The following is a 13,269-nucleotide window of genomic DNA, read 5'->3' on the forward strand; positions in this document are numbered from 1 at the left end:
AGGACTTCATGGGCCTCAACCCGACAATCTACCGCAGCTCAACTCAGCCCCTTGATGCTGATGACTGGCTCCGAGACATCACGTATGAAATGGAGTCTGCTAGTGTTGCCCCTGCCAGCTATGTCACTTTCGCATCCTTCTTCCTCAAGGGTCCCACTGCTCAATGGTGGGACAACCACATGCGTACCCTACCTACTGGAACGGTCATCACTTGGCCGGATTTCCAAGCCGCTTTCCGTGCCCGCTTCATTCCTCAGGGAATCATGGACAGGAAGAAGCGCAAGTTCCGTAACCTCACCCAAGGCAACAAGTCTGTAGATGCTTATCAGCGGGAATTCTTGGAATTGTCCCGTTACGCTGAAGAAGACATTGCTACTGATGCTCGTAGGCAAGAAAAGTTTCGTGATGGACTTCACCCTGATGTCAAGCTAGCACTGCTCATTCATGACTTTGACGACTTCACCACCTTGGTGAACAAGGCTATTCAGGTTGAGACTGGTCTTCAGGAACACCAGGGATTCCTCAGGCGTAGCCATGACACTTGCCCATCTTCGGGCCCGTCAGCGCAAAAGCGTCGGATATGGATTCCCCACAGCATGTATCGTCCAACTGCACCTGCACCAAGACAGTCCTATGTTGCACCTCGTCTGCCTCCTCCACCGGAGAGGCAGCCTCTTCGAGTGGTACCACCCCAAGCTCCTACTCCCAATCCAAATGATGAATTGTGCTTTAGGTGTGGTCGTCCAGGTCACCGTGCCAGAGAGTGCAATCAAAACAAGAACCAGCTGGCTCTGCCTTCTAATGGCCGTGGAAACAACCATCCCCGCAACGGCAATGCCCGACCTTATGATCATGGTCAGGCTAATCATGTTGATCTGAATGAAGCTCAAGACCAGCCTGCTACTGTGATGGGTACTCTTCTCGTTAATTCAGTACTGGCTTCTGTTTTATTCGATTCAGGAGCATCGCATTCATTTATGTCAGAAAATTTTGCATATGCACACGACATTCGATGCGAGCCCATGAACACTCCAATAGTGGTACGCATCCCTGCGGGCCGATGTCAAACTACCATGATTGGTCACGATGTTCCTGTTGAGATTGAAGGGTTGGAATTCCTTGTTTCTCCCATTATTCTGGAGTCTTCCAATATTGACCTCATTTTGGGAATGGAATGGTTGAAAGCGCATACTGCCTCTATCGTTTGCGCCACCAAGGTCGTTCACCTCCTACATCCTTCCGATGATATAGTAAGCTACCATGCTCAGCTTGTGCAAAATGCTGAAGCACGACTTTATGTCTTGAATGCGTTGAACGCAGCACCTCTTGAGGGAATTGAAAATATTCCAGTCGTTCGCGACTTCCAAGACGTCTTTCCAGAAGAACTTCCAGGAATACCCCCTGCCCGTGCTGTCGAGTTCGTCATCGATTTGAAACCAGGCACCGTTCCTATCGCCAAACGACCCTACAAGATGCCACCTCATGAACTCCTTGAGCTTAAGGAGGAAATCGACAAATCTCTTCGCAAGGGTTTCATTCGTCCAAGTTCCTCTGCTTGGGGAGCACCTTCTCTCTTTGTGAAGAAGAAGGACGAAACGAACTGTTTGGTCCAAGATTACCGTCCTATCAACCAAGCTACAATTCAGAACAAATATCCCCTTCCTCGGATCAATGATTTGTACGATCAACTGGCTGGATCATCGATATTCTCTAAACTCGACTTGAGGTTGGGTTACCACCAGATCCGTGTTCATGAAGAGGATATTCCAAAGACCGCATTCGTGACTCGTTATGGTTCTTACGAGTACACAGTTATGTCTTTTGGCTAGACCAATGGTCCAGCCACATTCTCTCGTTTGATGAACTACATATTCATGGATTACCTCGACAAGTTCATCGTGGTCTATCTGGATGATATTCTGGTATATTCGAAGAACAAAGAAGAACATGTTGAACATCTTCGTCTTGTTCTGGAAAAGCTTCGAGAGCATCAGCTTTATGCCAAGTATTCCAAGTGCGAATTCTGGTTACCTGAAGTCACCTACCTTGGTCATGTCATCTCCAAGGATGGTATTGCCGTCAACCCAGAGCGCGTTCAGGCTATTCTTGACTGGACCCCTCCGAAGACTGTCAAGCAAGTCAGAAGCTTTCACGGACTTGCCAGTTATTGCCGCCGTTTCGTCGAGAACTTCTCCAAGATTTCCAAGCCACTGACTAATCTGCTTCACAAAGGCGTTAAGTTTGATTGGACTGAAAAGTGTCAGGAAAGTTTCCAGGCACTCAAGGACAAGCTGACATCTGCCCCAGTGCTTGCTCCCCCTGATTCTCGCAAGGACTTCGTCATCTATTGCGACGCTTCACGACAAGGATTAGGCTGTGTCCTAATGCAAGAGCGCAGAGTGATTGCTTATGCCTCCCGTCAAGTACGTCCTCACGAAGAGAACTACCCAGTTCATGACCTCGAGCTTGCTGCGGTTATCTTTGCACTGAAGCTATGGAGACAGTACCTTCTCGGTAATCGTTGCGAGATCTTCACCGATCATCAAAGTCTGAAGTACCTGTTTACTCAGCCAGATCTGAACCTCCGTCAGCAGCGATGGATGGAAGCTATTGCTGACTACAACTGCGGTATATCCTATACCCCTGGTAAGGCTAATGTAATGGCCGATGCCCTGAGCCGCAAGTCTTATTGCAATAATCACATGGTCTAAAAAGCTCAACCTCGCCTTTATGAAGAGCTATGCAAACTGAACCTTCTACTAGTTCCACAGGGTTCTCTGAATAACCTTGTACTGGAACCAACTCTTCTAAAAGCAATTATGTCTGCTCAAGCCAAAGATGCTCACGTTGATTTGATGAAAAAGGATCTTGCCTTAGACAAATCCAGAGATTTCTCACTTGGTGAAGATGGAACCTTATACTTCAGAGATCGCATTGTAGTACCCCGGTTCGAGCTTATGACAGAGAAGGTGATGAAAGAAGCGCATGACACCCCTCTCTCTATTCATCCGGGAAGTACCAAGATGTATCTAGACATCCGTCAAAAGTACTGGTGGTCTAATATGAAGCAAGACATTGCTCGATATATCAAAGAATGTGACGTTTGCCGTCGCGTCAAAGCAGAACATCAGAAATCGGCTGGACTTCTACAACCGCTTCCGATTCCTAAATGGAAGTGTGATAAGATCCAAATGGATTTCGTCACAGGCCTTCCCAAGTCTCAGAAAGGTAACGATGCTATCTTTGTTGTCATTGACCAATTCTCGAAAGTTGCTCACTTTCTGCCAGTCAAGGAGACAATCACTGCTAGTCAATTAGCAAACTTGTATATCTCCAGAATTGTGTCACTCCATGGCATTCCGAAGGAGATCAGTTCAGACCGTGGCAGTTTATTCACTTCAAAGTTCTGGGATAGTTTCCAAGAGGCAATGGGAACTCATATTACCTGGAGCACTGCTTATCATCCCCAATCCCAAGGCCAAGTCGAGCAAGTCAATCAAATTCTTGAAGACATGCTTCAAGCTTGTGTTATTTCTTTCGGCAAGAAGTGGGAAGAATCTCTCCCTTATGCGGAGTTCTCTTATAACAACAGCTATCAGGCCAGCTTGAAGATGGCACCCTTCGAAGTGCTATATGGACGTAAGTGCCGAACCCCTCTGAATTGGTCAGAAACTAGGGAACGGGCACTCATTGGTCCAGACATTATTCAATAAGCTGAAGAGCAGGTTCGCATTGTCCGGGATAATCTCAAGGCGGCCCAGTCCCGCCAGAAGAGCAACTATGACCGGAAACACTGGGGTCAACTTATCAACCTGGTGAACAAGCTTATCTGCGTGTCACTCCTTTGAGAGGAACTCATCGGTTCGGAGTCAAGGGCAAGCTAGCTCCACGCTACATTGGTCCTTTCCGCATTCTGGCCCGTCGTGGGCTGGTGGCTTATCAACTTGAGTTGCCACCTCAGTTCTCTCATGTTCATGACGTCTTCCATGTGTCGCAACTTCGTCGATGCTTCAAGGATCCGGAACATGAACTGGATCCGGAATTGATTGAAATTCAAGATGATCTCACATACAAGGAGCATCCGATCTGCATTCTTGAAGAAGCTGAACGTCGAACACGCCAGAAGGTTACCAAGTTCATCAAGGTGCGATGGTCAAATCATTCTAAGGATGAAGCCACTTGGGAACGCGAGGATAACCTCCGTGCTGAATACCCCGACCTGTTCCCTTCTACCTCTTATTTCTAGGGACGAGAATTTCTGTTAGAGGAGGAGAGTTGTAACACCCCGGTGTAATGATGCTACAGTAACCCCTGGGGCTAAGTTAATCTTTTTGCTAAACATGTGCCTAATCATTATTGTCTCATGTTCTTTCACATTCCAGTTGATTTTAAATTCAAATTCAGTGTGAAATTCAAAATTGCGCAAACATGAAAACTAAAATGTTCATCATGTGGCAAATATTCTTTTGACAATATTGGTGGTGGTCCAACTTTTTTTTGCAAATTGTTTAACTGGCCTAAAATAGCTATAACATAAAGTTGTTAAAAGAAAAGCAAAAGTCAAAACAAAATCAAAAAAAGAGAAAAGGGGCTAGACCCCCTGGCCTCACCTTGGGCTTCGGCCCACCCGAGCCAACTGGCCCATGCTAGGCCGGTCCACTCCCCCCTGTCGCCTTCCCCCTCCCCCACTGTGCCAGCGACCGCGCGCGCACGTCGCCGCCGAACCACCTCGTCGACCACGCTGCTACAGGCGCCGCGGAGAGGATAAGGCGACGCCTCGAGCCCTCCCCCTCACCTACCGCCACATCCACTCCGCCTGGACGCCTCGCCATTTCCCCCTCTCTCTTCCTCGCTCGCTCACTCCCCTCTCTCTGACCCGAGCGCGCCCGCGGCCATCCTCCGTCATCACCGCGGTCACCGGAGTCGTATCATTCTCCTGACCTGTCCACCAGCACCGTCGACGTCTTCTCCCTCTTCCCCGCCCTCGCGTCCGAGCCGGGGGCCACTACATCGCCCGTATCGAGCCGACGACCACTGTGGATCGCCGGAGCTCCTCCGCTCCGTCCCTCGCCAACTCCGTCGACCCGCTGCGCTCCTAAGCATCCAAGGGCCACCGTGAGCTGCATCGCAAGCCGCCGCACCGAACCCCTCTTCCCTTCCCCTCTCTGCACGAGTAGTTGTCGTCCCCCTTGTAACCGAGCTTGCCGCTGCCTGCGCTCGTCTCCGGCGTGGCCACGGTGACCTTTTGGTACTGTGCGCGCCACCGCCGTGAACACCGCGTCGCGTAGACAGCCCCAGCACTTTTCGTATACTTGTTTGCACGCCGCAGTGCCGTCCCCGTCGAAGCCCGAATGCCACCACCGCCTCCACTCGTTGCCGGCACTGTTTCCGGCAGCTCCAGCTCCGGCCGGCCTCAGCACGCGACGCGGCAGGCTCTCCTCGTTCGAACGCGCCCGACCGTGCCCGTGTTGGCCCCCTGTAGGCGAATCCCGACCGTCTCAGGCGTCGTGCCGCCGCGGGAGAGGTCGCCGGAGCCTTCTCCGGCGCCCTGTCAACGTGGCCGGTCAGGGCCACCCCCTGGGTCACTGCCAGCGGGTCCCGCGGGCCCTGTTGACTAAGTTGACTCAGTCAACTTTGCTGACTGGGCGTCCCTTGTCAATGATAGGTGGGCCCCACTCGCTAATTAACTTCAGTGTAATTTAAAATGTTTAATTAACCTAAGCAGCCGCTGACACCCGGGGCCCACACACTTAATTAACCTTTTTTTTAATTAAAATAAACTCTGTTAAGGCCTCTGTCTCTGCCAGGTGGGACCCATTTGGTCAGTTTGACCTGGGCAGTGAGTCTGTTGACTGCTGACGTCATCCCATGCAATGCTGACGTCATATTTCCTTTTCTGTTAATTTAAATAATTCCAGAAATTGTTTTAATCTTTGAAAATTCATAGAAAATAAACCATAACTCGGATGAAAATGTTTTCTACATGAAAGTTGCTCAGAAAAATCCAACGAATCCGAATACGCAATCCGTTCATCTGTCACATGCCCCTAGCATGCTGAACATGGGACATTCCCCCTCCGGTCATCTGTTTGACACAGGTCCGGAACCGGGAAAACATTCCCGGTTGATTTCCCCCTTCGCCTTTATCGTGTAGCCATACGTTAGGTCACTCCCGGCATAACATATTGCCACGTTCTGCTTTGTGATGCTATGTTTGCTTTATATTTACTATTTCTTCCCCCTCTTCTCTCCGATAGACCCCGAGACCGATGCTGCCCCTGTGATCGACTACGTCACCGACGACCCCTCATTGCCAGAGCAACCAGGCAAGCCCCCCCTTTGATCATCCCGATATCGCCCATTCCATTCTCTCATGCTTGCATTAGATTTTGCTATTGTTATTGTTTGCTCCTATTCTGATGCATAGCCTGCTTATTGTTACCTTACCTGCTTTCCTAAACTGCTTAGTATAGGTTGGTTAGTGATCCATCAGTGACCCCCACCTTGCCCTTGTTGCCCCTGCTTCATCATTGAAGACCCGATCAACGGGATCGAAGACTAGGCCCCGGCACCGCACATCACTTTCCCCTTGGTTGCTCGACACTACTGGGTTACTATTGAGTGCCGAGGGTGAGACCTCTACAACACTTTTGATGTTAACCCTGTAGTGTAGCTATTCGGTTGTGGTCATCGGGGGTGATTCCGCCTTAAACACTTCCGATACAACTCTGTCATGCAACCCCTCAAGAGTGAACCTCGGGGGTGATTCCTGTTACGTTCACCTTGATGATTACATCGAGTGGAATTCATCGGGGGTGATTCCTTGGGTTTTCCCCTTGATGTTTGGACACACGGATACTTGGACCTTACAACTGTTACTTGAAAAGGCGGGTCGACCCTGAGGGGTACCCGCGAGTCATGTGGAGACGGGTTGACCTGGAGGGTGCCCGAGAGTTGAATACGAGGCGTGGCCGGGCATTCTTAGCCCTTGCCGCAAGTCCTCGAGACGGGGCAACGGGGTCACATCTTTCGTGAGTCTCTGCTTGTTACCGCGCGTTCCTAATCCACTACGATTTGGATATTTGATCCGAGGGGCCTCTAGCCTGATAGCACTAACCATCACGTGGGCATAGTATGGGCGTTCTGCGTCGTATGCATCAGCCGAAGCTTAATAGACGTCAGCGACTGAGCGGCGCGCGCCGGGTTGGACTGGTTACGCCTTCTCTTGTATAAGGGAGGCTAGGTCTGCTCACCGGCCGCGTACGCAACGTGCAGGAGTTTCCGGGGAGATGGCCCATGACCCCTGGGGGCATAGGTTTAGTCCGGCGTGCTTGACCTCTCTATTAAGCCTAGGTCGGGTTGCGGCGTATTGTTTGACCGAGGCCGGGCATGACCCAGGAAAGTGTGTCCGGCCAGAGTTAATCGAGTGTGGTGGGTATGTTGGTGCACCCCTGCAGGGAAGAAAACATCTATCGATAGCCTGTCCTACGGTAACGGACACTCGGAGTTGTATCCCGATCGATACAACTAGAACTGGATACTTGTAATGGAATTGGATTGTGATGACAATTGGATAGTATGGCTCTGGGATTTCTTTCTCGTAGGGAGTCGAGAAAGGATCTCTGGCCGAGGTTGATAACACTACTACTATTTTACTTTATGCTACTATACTCCCTCCTGTTTGCTGCAAGATGGTGGTTTCCAGAAGATGCTAGTCTTCGATAGGACTAGGCCTTCTCTCTATTCTGGCATTTCTGCAGCCCAGTCCACATATACAGCCTTCCTTTGATAATGTTGCATATGTAGTGTAGATCCTTGCTTGCGAGTACTTTGGATGAGTACTCACGGTTGCTTTACTCCCCCTTTTCCCCCTTTCTTTTCTTTCTGGTTGATGCAACCAGATGTCGGAGCCCAGGTGCCAGATGCCACCGCCGGTGCCTACTATCACGTGACGGACACCGACAACCAGGAGTAGTTAGGAGGCTCCCAGGCAGGAGGCCTTGCCTTTTCGACCGTAGATGCTTTTGTGCTAGCCTTCTTAAGGCAAACTTGTCTAGCTTATGTCTGTACTCAGATATTGTTGCTTCCGCTGACTCTTGTGTATTCGAGCTTATGTATTCGAGCCCTCGAGGCCCCTGGCTTGTAACATAAAGCCTGTATTATTTTAATTTGTGTCTAGAGTTGTGTTATGATATCTCCCGTGAGTCCTTGATCTTGATCGTACACATTTGCGTGTATGATTAGTGTACTATTGAATCGAGGGCGTCACATCCTCTCCCGCCGGCGCTCGCCGCCGGCGCGCGCGCCCCCGGCCTACCTCCCTCTCCCCCCTCCTCCTCCCTCTTCCCCGGCGCTCCCATCGCCCCCCGAGGCGGTGGAGCGCCCCTTGCCCTCCTCCCTGTCTCACCCCCTCCTCCTCCATCTCCCTTTGCCGTTGCCGTCAGCGGCCTCCGGCGTGCCCGTGTGGCGCTGGCGGCGGCGGACGTCCCTTCCCCACGCGCCTAGAGGGGGAGTCGGGGCTCCCTCCTACCCGACGACGGTGTTGTTCGGCTCGCGGCGGTGGGGTTTGGCGATGGAGTTCTGCTGGCCTCGGGTGCTCTCGACGCGGCGACATGGTCGTTGGCTGCGGGGCGGCGCGGTGGGCGGCTGGCCGACAACGCCAACTCGGTCCAGATCTGGGCCCTTTTAGGCCCCATCTGGGCTGGGACGGGCTTGCGGTCCAGGGCGCGACGGTGTAGCCCCCTGGCGGTGAGGCGAGGCGGCCATGGATGCGATGGTGATGGCTTCATCGACCGACATGCAGCAGCGTGGCTGCAGGGACTGTCCGGACCCGTTGGGGTCTGGCTGGGCTAGTGGTGGCCTGGTAAGTGTCTGTCGCTATGTCCGGTCGGCTCCGCACGGCAGTGGAGGTTGTTCCCTCCCGTCGGCGGCGTTGCGGTTGCCACCAAGCCCGGTGTCTTCTCGTCCTACCTCCAGGTCTTGTGTTGGTGGCCTCAGTGAGACGGTAAAGATGGCGTGGTATCCGTGGTGGCACAGGCTAGTGGGCGATATGTTGGGTGGTGCGCTTCCGTTTGTCTGGGGTGGCGGTGGTGGTTTCGGGGCAGGAGAAATCTTTGGCGGCTCGTTCGCCACCGACACGGCTGCGCCCGTGGGCGTTGCTGGACCCTCCTGAGGGGCATCGATGATACCCCTTGCCCACTGCCATCCGCGTAGCGGGGAAAACCCTAGGACTTGTCCGGGCAGCAGCACCGCCGTCGTCGCATTTCTTCATGAAGATGTTGCTTGATACGCGAGGCTTCAGTGCTTGGCGGGCGGTGGTACTTCTCCGGAGGGTGCAGCGGGTGCCGGCCATCTTTGCTTAGTTGAGTTGCCGGCGTCGGCATTTTTTTTCTTTCTCTCCTTTTCTTTTGGACTTGTTTGTGTTGCGCCCCAACAAGCCGGTTGTATCGGTTGGAGGTTGCTCTATAATCTAAAGCAAGGGAAAACCTGTTTTCGTTAGACATTAAAAATCTGAGTGCGCTACGGCTGATGCACATCATCTAGACTTAGTCAATCACTGTTGGTTATTCCTGAACTCTTTACAAAGCAGGAGAGACGTCGGCGATCAGCCTGTTCTACGTGTACTGGGCTCGGCGCCGACCGTGGTTGGCCGTGGCCCGTCGGCGTTCTTGCTTGAGCGACGGCTACCGGGCTGGGCAGAAGATTGGCGTCAGCCATACCGTCGCCACTAGAATGGGGCCTCTGTCGCGTGGGCATCCGCCGAAGTTGAATTGCTTCCCCGTATAGACGCACACACCTCACTCTAACTGAGTTAATTTAATTGGACCGCGAAGACAATTTCTGAACACATTGACTAGAGAACGGATGAGTAGCGCAAACGAGTTCACTATTTTCCTCTGTTCTTCGCTGCTGGCATGCTCAGGAAGATTGTGATTTTTTGTTTTAATTTCCCATGTACACCCTATGTTCCTAAATATAAGATGTTTTCATAGTTTAATTTAAACTGCCAAAACGTCTTATATTTATAAACATGTTAAGTCATCAATTTTGTCTACGGAGCAAATGATGTGATAGATTCGAGTGGTACTCCTACCTCTGCGGAGTACCAGGGTACCGTAAAAGGTCTTTGCTAAAAAAAGTAGCGATGGAGTAGCATGAGTTTGGACCGATGGAGGTTTTAATTGCAAGGCTTCTCCGCCACCGCTGTACTAGAGCTAGTACTGTATACGGGCAAGCTCTGAATTGCAAGGCTTTGTACACAGCAGCTACAGATCGATACAGGCAGCAGCAAGACACCGCCAAGGAAAAACATTTACTCCTCCGAACCAAGGCCGAGGCCTAATTGTACAGCTTCTAGTTCCGGGACCTCCCACTCCTCACCCCCTCCCTCCAAGCCCAAGGCAAGGTCCCATGCACAGTGCACCTCTGCAGCCTCTCCCGCTTGCCGCCGCAGCGAGAAGAGTAAATGGCGCCGCTGCGACACGCGCAGAGCGGCAGCTTGCAGGCCATAAATTTGCATCGATCATGGTACGTAAACAGTAGAGTACGTACTACTAGTACTACACCGCATATAGGACGGCACGCGCACGCCGCACGTTCTCCGGTCGTCCGTGACCGGCCGGAGACGCCTGCCGCGGCCCGCATGCAAGTACGCGCGCATGCACTGTCTCGCGGCATGGCATGGCATGGCTGGCCCTGGCCGTCCCCTAAACCTGCCTGCCCTCGCGCACGCCGCGGAATGCCGGCGACCGGGCCACTGGCCACTTCGGGCTAGCCATAAATGAACGTGTACGAGAGGTGAGGGCATTCAACCATCGCGCTGATTTCGCCTGCGCCGACCAACCAAGGGAGAGAGAGATTCATTTCTTTCTTCTCCCCGCCCAAGAAGGAAGGGGAAAACAGAGCTCTCGGAAACCATGTGGTACTGATTCCTAGCATCAACCATCATCAAATTGTGGAATGCTCGATTATACTGATTCTGAAACATAATTTTCAGTTAAGAAACGTAATTTCTTACTAGTACTTGGCGACACTGACTTTCCGCACCACCGCAATGTAGCTGTCTTCCCAATGCACTACTAGTACGTACGACTTTAGGTAGTCTCCAGGTCAACACACCATTCTGCACATTGTGTTGACTTCAGGAGGTGCTTCCGTAATTCCCAGGCAACTATTGAGACATGCAACTGATTGATGAAACTAGTCAAGCAGTTGAGATAATAAGCAACGAGCAACATATACATGTCGATCACTAGTACTCCCTCTGTCTAGGTGTGTAAGTCATCTTACGAAAACCAAATAATCCCAAAACACTTAGGTACGGTACATTAAATTCTACCTCGTTTCTTGTTTCTTGACATATCAACCAATAAGAGATGTGGGGTGTGCATACTTTTAATGACTTGAGACTACCAAATGTGGGAGTAGCAGTAAACCAAATGCTAGCCCTGACAAAAAGGATAAGATGACGTACGAAATAGCAGCAGAAGATGCAAACGTGTCGTTCGTCATGTCGTCGAAGAGGTCGTCGGCATCGGGGAAGAAGTCGTCGTTGGGGAACTTGTCGTCGAGGATGTCATCGCTCGCAGCCACGATGAACAAAAATCCAGCAGTCGTGCGGAGACACTCCCCAAAAACCTAATCGCCCATCTCCCGTATCGGATCAAAAAAGGTGGAGTTTTGGAGGCATGCTGTCCCACTTCCCGGTGCATGCCGGAAAGCGAGATGGGAAAGAGATAAGCGGCGCAATGCTTTGGAATGAGACGAAGAGTTGAAACTGGCCCTTCGTTAGTAGAAGAGAAACCGGAGCAATAAACATCATTAAACAGACGCACTAAACACCATTAAGGAGAGAAGAAACCTGCGCACTAAAAACACATGAAGTGTTTGTTTCTTCTCCCATTTATGCATCATTCGTTTCAACTTCTTTCTTGCATGACAGAAACAAAGCAACGCATACATGTATTTTTCACACCACCTTGTCATGCGTGAATGGGCCACATAAGCCTCTAGGATTTCCCTTGAATTATTGGAAGAAAATATGAACTATTATATGTGCTAGACCCAATAATTCCAACAACCCCCCACCAGATTCCAGAGGCACATAAAATTTGCCTATGGTTCCAAAACATTGTTTATATACCCGTGTTTCAGTGGAGACTGTTAAGTTGAACTTCCACCTAGAACTCCATGCTACACTCGTTCATAACTTTGAACAGTTGACTACGCCTTGAACTGCAAGTTTTGTGCAAACAAGTTTCACGTAAAAGCCTTGACCGATACTAGACCGCTGAAAACTTTCCCGCGGGTAGGAGCATACACATCATACTTTGGGGCCTCTTCATGAGTTTATTAGAGAACACTCAACTCTCACAGACTGCGACGTTTAACAGTCTAACTCATATAGGTGTGCTCTTTCTAGATGTTCTGTAGGACAACATCTTCACATACCCAAGCCATGTAGAACACATTAAGACAAGTATCAACATGCCATACAGATTAGGAGAAAATTGCATCATAATCGAGTGGATCTTTACAAAACAAATATTCTCCTCTCAGTTATTCAATAGCTTGTCTCGCCAATTCTAATTCACGGGATCTCCGATCACAAAGAATGGGTTACCACCATGAACAACTTATGCAGTGGGTCTCAATTCCATCTACTTTGATGCATCGTCTATCACATTTAGTGATAAACCCTTTGTGAAGGGATCTGCCAGATTCTTCGATGTGTTTATATAGTCCAACACTATAACACCGGAGTTCCTCATGAACCTGATAGGTTTCAGTCTCCTCCTCACATGTCTTGATGACTTCTTATTATCCTTAGAATTGTTTACCTTGAAGATCACAGTTTGATTATCACATCTCATTAGAATAGATGGTATTGGTTTTTCGACCACCGACAAGTCCATGAAAAATTCTCGAAGCCATTCTGCTTCAACTGTTGCCATGTCTAACGATGTGAGTTCAGCTTCCATTGTTGACCTTGTTAAGATGGTCTGCTTGCAAGATTTCCAGGAAACAACAACACCACCAAGTGTAAACACATAACCACTTGTGGCTTTAAGCTCATTAGCATCAGATATCCAATTCACATGACTATATCTTCAAGTACTCTTGGATACCCGGTATAGTGAAGTCCAAAACTCGCAGTACCTTTCAGATAGCGCATTATTCTCTCAAGTGCATGCCAATGAGCATTCCCGGGTTTGAAACAAACCGAATTAGTTTACTCACAGAAAACAAGATGCCAGGCCTCGTAGCAAT

Source organism: Triticum dicoccoides, chromosome 7B (assembly GCF_002162155.2).
Source record: "Triticum dicoccoides isolate Atlit2015 ecotype Zavitan chromosome 7B, WEW_v2.0, whole genome shotgun sequence".
NCBI classification, from domain to species: domain Eukaryota; kingdom Viridiplantae; phylum Streptophyta; class Magnoliopsida; order Poales; family Poaceae; genus Triticum; species Triticum dicoccoides.